At 45.5% G+C, this 8,753-nt stretch overlaps 1 pseudogene; it reads left to right on the top strand.

The window, feature by feature from the left end:
* The window catches only part of LOC102476909 (flap endonuclease GEN homolog 1-like), a 23,291-nt pseudogene extending 16,791 nt beyond the window's left edge, over positions 1 to 6,500 (top strand).
* Positions 6,501 to 8,753: the final 2,253 nt, after the last annotated feature.

Below are 8,753 nucleotides of genomic sequence, written 5' to 3'. Positions count from 1 at the left end.
GGGGGGGTGCGCTGACCCACATGATGGGGTTCCGGGCTCACCTCTGGAGACCTCTCTGAGTATACTAGGAAGACCTAGACCTGTGCCTGTCATCCTGGCGGGTTGGGGGTAGATCGTGGTGTCAGGACCCTGTCGGGGGTGCCGTTTGTCTCTCTTACTCATGGAGGACATAGTAAATAAACTAAAAGGTTGTTAAATGTTGGCCTAGTCACAGTAGTTTGGACTGGTGGACTCTGCAACTAGGTGGGCTGAGGCCACTTGGGAGGCCAACATTGGATTCCTAGTCCACTCTGAAAGGCCAAATGTGGGGGCCAGCAGGTGGCGAGGCTGACAGAGCACTTAGAGTCCTGGACCCAGTAGTTTGAAAAACATAGACCTGGTGCATGCATATATGCATGTGCATGCATGGCTAAAATCCCAAGAGGAGAGTGGAGAAGAAGGGATTATGACTTGGCCATCCCCCCATGGGGGGGGATTTCTCACCTATCGTGGCCATCCCCCTCTCTCTCTCTCTCTCTCTCTCTCTCTCTCTCTCTCTCTCTCTCTGTCTCCCTGCAATGAGTGCATGTATCCTCTAACAAAGAAAAAATATCTGACAGTACCTGTCTCATGGTAAGTGTCCAGTGAATGCCACTGGCCAGCTTTCTTTAGTACTAGGTCCGGCCACGGGCTGTGCTAACATGGCTGGCCTTGTCTGTCTAGTGTATGGTGAAGTCTTCCACAGTCTGAGTTACAGCCATTCATCTCCCCCCAGATGATCTTATTTCTTCCTTTTGAACTTTATTTTTATTTTTGGTGAATCATTTTCTCTTTGGTAAAGACTAAAGGTGACTTTGAATTATATTTATTTTTCCCCTGCGTGTTAGCAACAAGGCTCAGTGGAGTAATCAACAAGCAATATAAACAAGCTCGAAGATGTTTTCATGCACATAATAAGAATTAATTAAATCATTTTGACCTCTATCTCATGGGGTGCCAACCAGTGTGATTCTTCAGGGTGACTTTCAGCCACCTGTCAGTTTACTTTGTACAACATCTCCCTGATTTAATGAGAAAAATCATTAACATATTTTTATTAACTGTCAGAAGCAGTGCTAACAAGAGAGAGAGATTGAACCAAGAAGATCTGATTTTGTTTACAGAGAAACATCGGGAATTCACACACATGAACAGGACATGCAGGTAGCAAGAAACAAAACGAAACATCACCCCAGGAGTGCTCAACCAGTGGAGTATTACATCAAAAGCAGGTAAGGAGCTCGATGAAGGAGTCTGAACTTGTGTTCAAGGATAACACATTTAACTGCCTTTTAGGGTAGGAATCAAATTTGAATATATTAGCTCCAAGATATATCCCAACCAGATCTTGTCCTAAAGTTTGGAAATACATGCCTTCATGGAGTTTACATTCTAGTAGGAGATGACAGACAAAAATAAGCAAACATATGAATGAATATACTGCATGGGGTGATCATTGGTCATGTGATGGAGGTAAGCCAGGTAATGAAGTGGAGAGAATGGGGTGGGAGGTGGAAGACCGTATTGTTTTAGAAATGGTGGTCAGGAAGACCTTTTTCATGAAGTGATTGAGATTTGGATAAAATAAAATGACAGCCATGAAGGCACCTGTAGGAACTCTTTGCAGGAGAGGGACATAAACTTAAGCACAGAGCCCCAAGGGCAGGCGCAGCTTGGCATGTTGGAGGAGCCGTGAACCAGTAAGGAGGGCAGTGCACTTGGGGCATGGAGGAGGAGAAATGGAAATGGAATAGGAGCTGAAGTCAGAGAGGTGGTGGAGTGGGTGAGTGCTGGGGCATGGCAGTATACAGAATGGCTTTGGAGCTTTTCTGTGACATCAGAAGTGACAGGAGTGACATGAGAAGCCACTAGGTAGTAATAACCAATTAGGAAACTTTTGCAATGATATAGCTGAGAGACGATGGTGGCTTAGACAGTGCAGGTCATGGTAGAAGTGGAGAAAAATGGTCAGGCTGTGGGTAATCCTGAAGGTAGAGCTGATAAGATTGATCTACTGATGGATTAGACATAGAATATGAGAGAAAACAAGGAATCAAGGATGATTCAAGAATGTGGCCTGACCTGAGCAACTGGGAGAATGAGATGAATTTACCGAGATGAATGACGAACACGTCTGAGGTTAGGGGTGGGCTGTGGTGAGAATTAAGAATTTGGTAGACCTATCAGGCAGAGCCAGGATCTAGGTGAAGAAAATGAGGAACTAGCCTTGTACACTAAATATAGGGGTCCCCCCAAAATTCCGTAATCAAGATAAATAATAATTGAATGCAACATTTTTAAAATTTTGCTATAGACACATGTGCTCACTAGAGAGAGACAAAGAGAAAGGAGGAGAAAAATGAGGAAGCAACCCCAGGGGAGGTAGCTACACTGCAATCCCTTCTCCCCCCATTCTTTTATTGGGATTTGGGGCATGCATGCATGTGCACCCAGGGTGTTTTTTGAGCTGCCAGGTCCTGGACTTGAATGTCTCAGTCAGCCATGTGGAAGGAGTGCTGGGGGAGAGAGAGAAGGGTCAGGAAAGGCTGAAGCTGTGTGTCAGACAGAATCTGGCAGGGGTAGTGTTAGGGTGTACTAGTCTGATTTATACTAGCTGTAATAAATGAGAGTCTTAACAGTGAAAGTGTATTTCTCACCCATGTCACAGGCAACATGTATTGGAGGGGAGTGGAGAGGCAAGACTCTGCTCTATACAAGTCACTCAAAACTCCTGCTTCTTCCAGCCTGTGGCTTTTCTCCTTTCAGGGCATCATTGGACTCTGCTGTTGGTGGAGGAGGAAAAAGCATGGAGGATCTTGTGGGATGTGCTTTAAGGCCAGGTGAGAAGGCATCTCTCATACCACTCCTGCCCACACTCCACTGGCTGTAACTTAGTCTGTGGTCCCATGGAACTGCAAGGGCAGCTGGGGATTGATGTCTCTGACCCCAGGGGTTAAAATGTGTGCCAGTGTCTCTACTGGGTCAAGATTCTCGAAGCTGCTTCTTTCTCCTGTGGAATGTTTCCGTGGGTCCTGAGTTGTCCCTTGTGATTGCAGCTTCCTAATGTGGAGAACTTCCGGTCTGCCTGACTGATTATATTTCCTCAGGAGGCTGTGGGAATCTGTCCATTCACTCCATCGATCAGCATCACATTACCTCTCCAGAGTGTTCTCTGGGTGGAGTCCAAATGACCCCAAGCTGAATCCCTCTGACTGCTCCCCAGCAGGTGGCTCTAGTCCCCACTGGGATGTAGTCTGCTGCCCCTGCAAACCTCTCCATTCGGCGACCTTAGGCTGCTTCGCCCAGCCACCTGCCCACAGGATTTTTCAGAAGTGGGTCAAATACAAACCCCTGTCCTCCTTTGACTGCAGGGGATGGCATGCTCCAGCATTTGCCCTGGCATGGGAAGGCAGCACTTAGAGAAGTCCCTGCTATCCTCTCAGAGGAGAGACAGAACACACAAGGCCTGCGATTTTCTCCAGTAGAGATCCTCAGCCTTGGTTCCACAAGAGCAGCCGCTGAGACACCATGAAGCAGATTTTTCAAAATACACTTTCTGAGTCTTGCACAGCTGGTCGAGCATCTCACTTGGGAAAGTAGAGGTTCTGGACACATTGGTTTACTCAGGGTATATCTGCAATGCAATTTTTTTTTTTTTTAAGTTTCGCTACAGGATGTGTGTACTCATTGAACAGAGACAGAGGGGGAGAGAGAGGGGGAAATCAGCCCCCCAGGGGGATGGCCACGCCACACACCTTTTCCTCCAGTCTCTTGGGATTTTAGATTTTAAGCACGTATGCATACATGCCCAGTGTGATTTTCAAGCCTCCAGGTCCAGAACTCGAACCTCACAGTCAGCTATGTGGGATCCAGCCACATTACCATCAACACCATTTGCTGGCCCCTAAATATTTTTCTTCAGGCAATCCTTTTTTTTTTATATCCCCCCCCAATAAAAAAGTCTCATTCTGCTCCTGGCCCTAGACATTTTGAGTCTCCATTCCCAGTTCTTGCATTATTCAAAAGCTGTAGCCATAGTACACAACAAGCTTGAGCCTCCGTTTTTTTTTTACCATTAAAATAGAGGAATGATATTCAATCCATGGTGTCATTGTGGACAGTAAATAGAACATTATCTGTGAAAGCACCTAGTATTATTACTCAGATAGACTGAATGTTCAGCAAGAAAGATCTGCTTCACTTCTATTCTTGAACAGATTTCCAAGCTGTTTGCAAACCACATCTTACATGTTTGCAAAAACTCATAAAGCAACAGTTGTAAATTTAAGCTTAAAGTTAACAAACAACTTTGAAGACAGGCCCTAGTAAGAGTATGGATTTGCTGGAGCTCAAACCCCAACTTTCCCTTCCATGCGCCTCTGTGTTGGACACTCTAATTTCGAAGGCGGCAGGCCACTTATTTCAAGTAAATAAGAGCTAGGAACAAAAACGAAGTTTAGGTTTTCACTTCCCTGTAGCCACCCCAAGCCCAGTCCTGTATAAACACTGCCAAACTGTAAAAGCTCCACCTACTGCTCCTGGGAAGGTTTTTTCTGATGGAAAGTGCCCTGGGTAGACTGACGTGTTCTGAAACAAAGAAAATATGGCCAGCGTGCAACAGGCAAATGGGTGCCTTGTGTGTGTTGAGATAATACTCAGCAGAACCAGGGAGCCCTGTCAACTGTGCATCTATCAGGACCGAGAAATGGGTGGCCCTGAGCCTTAATCCAAACGCCATATGCATTAACACAACCAAACTGCCAGCGAGCCTGCAGGGTGATGTAACCTACTGGGTGGTTTCTCTCAAGCTGTTTTCCCACTCTTTTTGCTGGGAAAAAATTAACGGGTTGTGAAAAATGGGTAGCTTGGCGGAAGTTTCAGCTGTTTCCGATCCCAGTGGCTTTGATCAGCTCCCAATGAACGTTGGGGTATGTGACAGGCTCAGCAACAAGCTCACCTAAGTGAGAACACCAAAGAGGCAGGCCACTGGGCCCAAGTGGCACCTTCTTTGCTGCTAAAGATTAGTGACGGGCAGATCCGCAGGTAAGCGCATTTCCTTATTCTGAGCCACAGGACTGAAAGCACCTGCCCAGTCCTGGTCCTCACTGCCACAGCCACCTTCCTTCCCACTCAGGGGCGGAAGCCAGGACAACAGGCTCTCAAAGAGTAGAGGGAAGGAGGTACAGGGGTAATGCAATGGATCCATCTGGATTAACACTACTAGGTCCCACGAATCCCATGACCAAGGCTGGTGAAGACTGAGTGGAGGATCATGGTGCAAGGCCCCTACTAGGGTGCCTGACCCTGCTTTTCTGCCTCTCTCTGTCTCTTACAGAATAAATAGATAAGTTAGAAAACAAAAAAGGCACCGGGACAGGAGAGCAGCTGAGCTTGTATAGTTAATTCTCCCTTCTACCAATCAGATAATTTATCTTCTCAAGCTCCAGGAGTGAAATGGGTAAAAGGAGTCAAGAGGGGCCATTTGTCCCTCACCCAGTACAGAGACAAGGCAGAGATGAGGAAGAAGCCTAGCGGGTACTGTGGTGGGACCAGGGACGACATAGAGAAGTGTGTGAGCGGCCACTGTGGCCATCCAGCCCTGCCTCCCAGACTGGCCAAGGAGTATGCTTGCTAACAGTTCTCTAGGTCAGAGCCCTCCTGGCAGCCACCAGCAGTCATGTGGAGCTGACTTCTTACGGAAGCCTCTTTCTGCCTGCATGCCTTCAGTCTCCCCAGCGACCTTGTGCAGTTTTTGGGAAGAGCTCTCTTTGGCTGTTATTTAGCTAAGGAGGAAATGGAAACTCAAGCAGTCTCTAGTAAACAAAATTCACTGCTTCTCCATAGCCCGTGGTGTTCCCCAACTGCCAACTTTCTTTTTTTTTTTTTTTTTTTTTTTTGGTTTTGCCATAGGGCACACATGCTCAACAGAGAAAGAGAGTGAGAGAGAAAACAAGAAATCATCCCCCCGGGGGGGTATGGCCATGACATCATCCCTTCTCCTCCACTCTCCTCTCAGGATTTAGGGCATGCATGCACACACCTGGTTTGATTTTCAAGTTATTGGGTCCAGAGCCCAAACTGTGGTTGCCCATGTGGGAGTCTGGCGCCTTAACCACCATACCACCTGCTGGCCCTATTACATGCTATTTTAAATTTGAACTGGAAACACCAAGAAAGAGGATGACTGGAGCCGAGTCATATTGTTGATGGTTCTCGAGAAGAAAGAAACACACATATACAAAAACCCGAGGCTGGAGGCTGGCACACACATTTCCTCGGGGTGCTCTGGTTCCTGCTTTTCTGGACAACTAGGTGTTGATGCCTTCATTGGATATAGTTGTTACCTCTTAGCAAATATCCTTCCTTGCTTAGGTTGGTTTGAGTTGCCTTTCAGTGACAAGAACAAGAAGGCTCTGACAAAGACAGAGGTTCTTGTGGCTTACTCAGCTACCTCCACACCCAGTGACACAACCAACATTTGAAGCCAGGCACTCTGTTTCCAGGCCTTGAAGCAGTTTTCACTGCACCCACTGCCTCGCAGCAGGAAGGCTGCCACCTGCAGTTGTCTGCTTCCTCATCTCTGACAGCTCTCTTCTCATGCCTGGCCCCCAAATCACCCTGCTGGACTGTGATAGGCCACAGGCCTGGGAGACAGCCACCCCTGGGCATGGATTCTGCTCATCCACTATCAGCTGTACAACTTGGTAACGTTATTGTGTCAGCTTGAGGCTCAGTTTCCTTGTGGGTCAAACAGTGACAATGATAGGTCTGGGGGTAAATGGGGGTCACTGGAAATACTTAACATAGCCCTGAACTAAGTGGGAAATGAGTCTTAGCAGAAATTATATACAGCTGATCCTCATAGTTACAAATTCTTTATCTTCTCATGACAATTTATTGGTAACTCCAGAATTAATACTTGCAATGCCTTTGAAGTCATTGAGGGACATATGCAGTGTCATAAGGCTGTCCCACACCAGCCATGTTCCCAGCTGAGGCTAAATAGGGTGACCTGCCTTCTTGGTTCAGTTCTTAGACTGCAAGCAAGTGTCTTTTGTTATCTGGTGGGGCTTCTAGATTTTTGTTTTTTAAGTTTATCCATTTATCTCTACCATTAAAAAGAGAAAGAGATAAAGGTGGAAGGGGGCACCTCTGCCCTCCACCCCCAGCCTCAGACATCAGGGACATGGGCGAATGTGAGTGTACTGGGTATGTACAGGGAGGGCTCGGGATGTGAGCCCTGGACCTTCCCATTTGGCTCCTGCATCATGAAACAGTGTACAACCACTGCGTCACTGCTGGTCCCTAACAGTCTGTTTAACACTATATTTTCTACATTTGTGCTTCCTGATGGTCAAAAAATGGCCCCCATGCATGGTGCTAAAGCTCTCCTAAGCAGAAGGCCATCGTGTACCTTATAAAGAAAACACATGTGTTAGGTAAGTTTTGTTCAGGCATCAATTATACACCGTTGGCCTTGTTAAATAAGGTGTCTTTAGATAAAAACACCCACAAGACAAGGATATTGATCAGCTGATGAATAAGTTGTCATCAGAGCCCTACAGGAACCTGACGCTGTTTTTTCCCTAGAAATAGCAATTCAATATGTGCTAATTCAGTGTTCATGGCCATTTCATGCCACGTAACTATAATGAATAATGAGAATGAAGTTTAATAAAATTCACAATATTAGCGATCAGAGATATTATTATTATTATGGATGATCTGGTTGTGAAGCAATGACTCTCAGTCCCCATATCTAGTGATCTAAGTCAAAACCTGTTACTGGGTAAGAGTTGCAGGAACAACTGAAATTGTGGATAAAGATGATGGCACAGTTGCAGGTCACCAGGGTCTCTGGTCACGGTGCCTTATTCAGTCCTTTTTAGTTACAAGTGATCTGGTAAGCTTTTATTTCGGGCTCTCCAAACGTCTGTTGCAGGGTGTGGTCAGCCTGTTTCGATGGAGGTCAGAGAGATGTGATTTATTTTCACACTTGCCAATGGAAAGTGTTAGCATGATGAAAGGGTTGGGGAAATTAGCTCTAGGAGAAAAGACCAACAAAATTGGGTCATTTTCCTCCAGAAACGATGAAGAGACATAATAGCTGTCCAACAAGTGCAGGAACTATCTGTAAAAGTTTGGGTAGTTACATCTCTCTGGTTGAGCTGTTGATACAGAAAAGACTGTTACTGGAGTGGAGATCTCTAAAGTCCATGAATTCCAAATTAATAGTGAAATAATGAGCTACTCTTGTCTTTAAAAATAGCTTTTTTATTTCTACTGACAAAAAAACAAGTTTAAAAAAAAATAAAAATATGCAAGGTACAGGGAGGCTGGGGGTGGGATGTAAACCTGTGACCTTCCCAAGTGGGTCCAGTTGCATTACTACTGCACCACTGTCAGACCTCATTATTAATATTTTGATGACCATTCTTCCAGAACATTTTCTCTGTACTTTCTCTTATGGAGGAATCCTTGAGATGAATCCTCAAATTGCGTCTGACATCTTTGGCATGAAATTGTGATGCTGTTTTCTTCTCATGGAAGCCAATGAGCAAAGTATACCAGTCAAAATTGCTGACTCTTTTCCTTTAATGATGGAAATTTAATGTCATCCACAAATCCTGAATTTAGAGTTCTTGTTTAGCAAGGTTGTTTATTTGTTCTTCTGATATGTACCTGTCTCCTCAAATGAGAACAAAGCTTATTCTTTTCATCCCAAATAGGAAAAG

The sequence above is a fragment of the Tupaia chinensis genome, unplaced genomic scaffold (genome assembly GCF_000334495.1).
Source record: "Tupaia chinensis unplaced genomic scaffold, TupChi_1.0 Scaffold000426_1, whole genome shotgun sequence".
NCBI classification, from domain to species: domain Eukaryota; kingdom Metazoa; phylum Chordata; class Mammalia; order Scandentia; family Tupaiidae; genus Tupaia; species Tupaia belangeri.
This window is presented reverse-complemented; position numbering and strand designations above follow the sequence as displayed.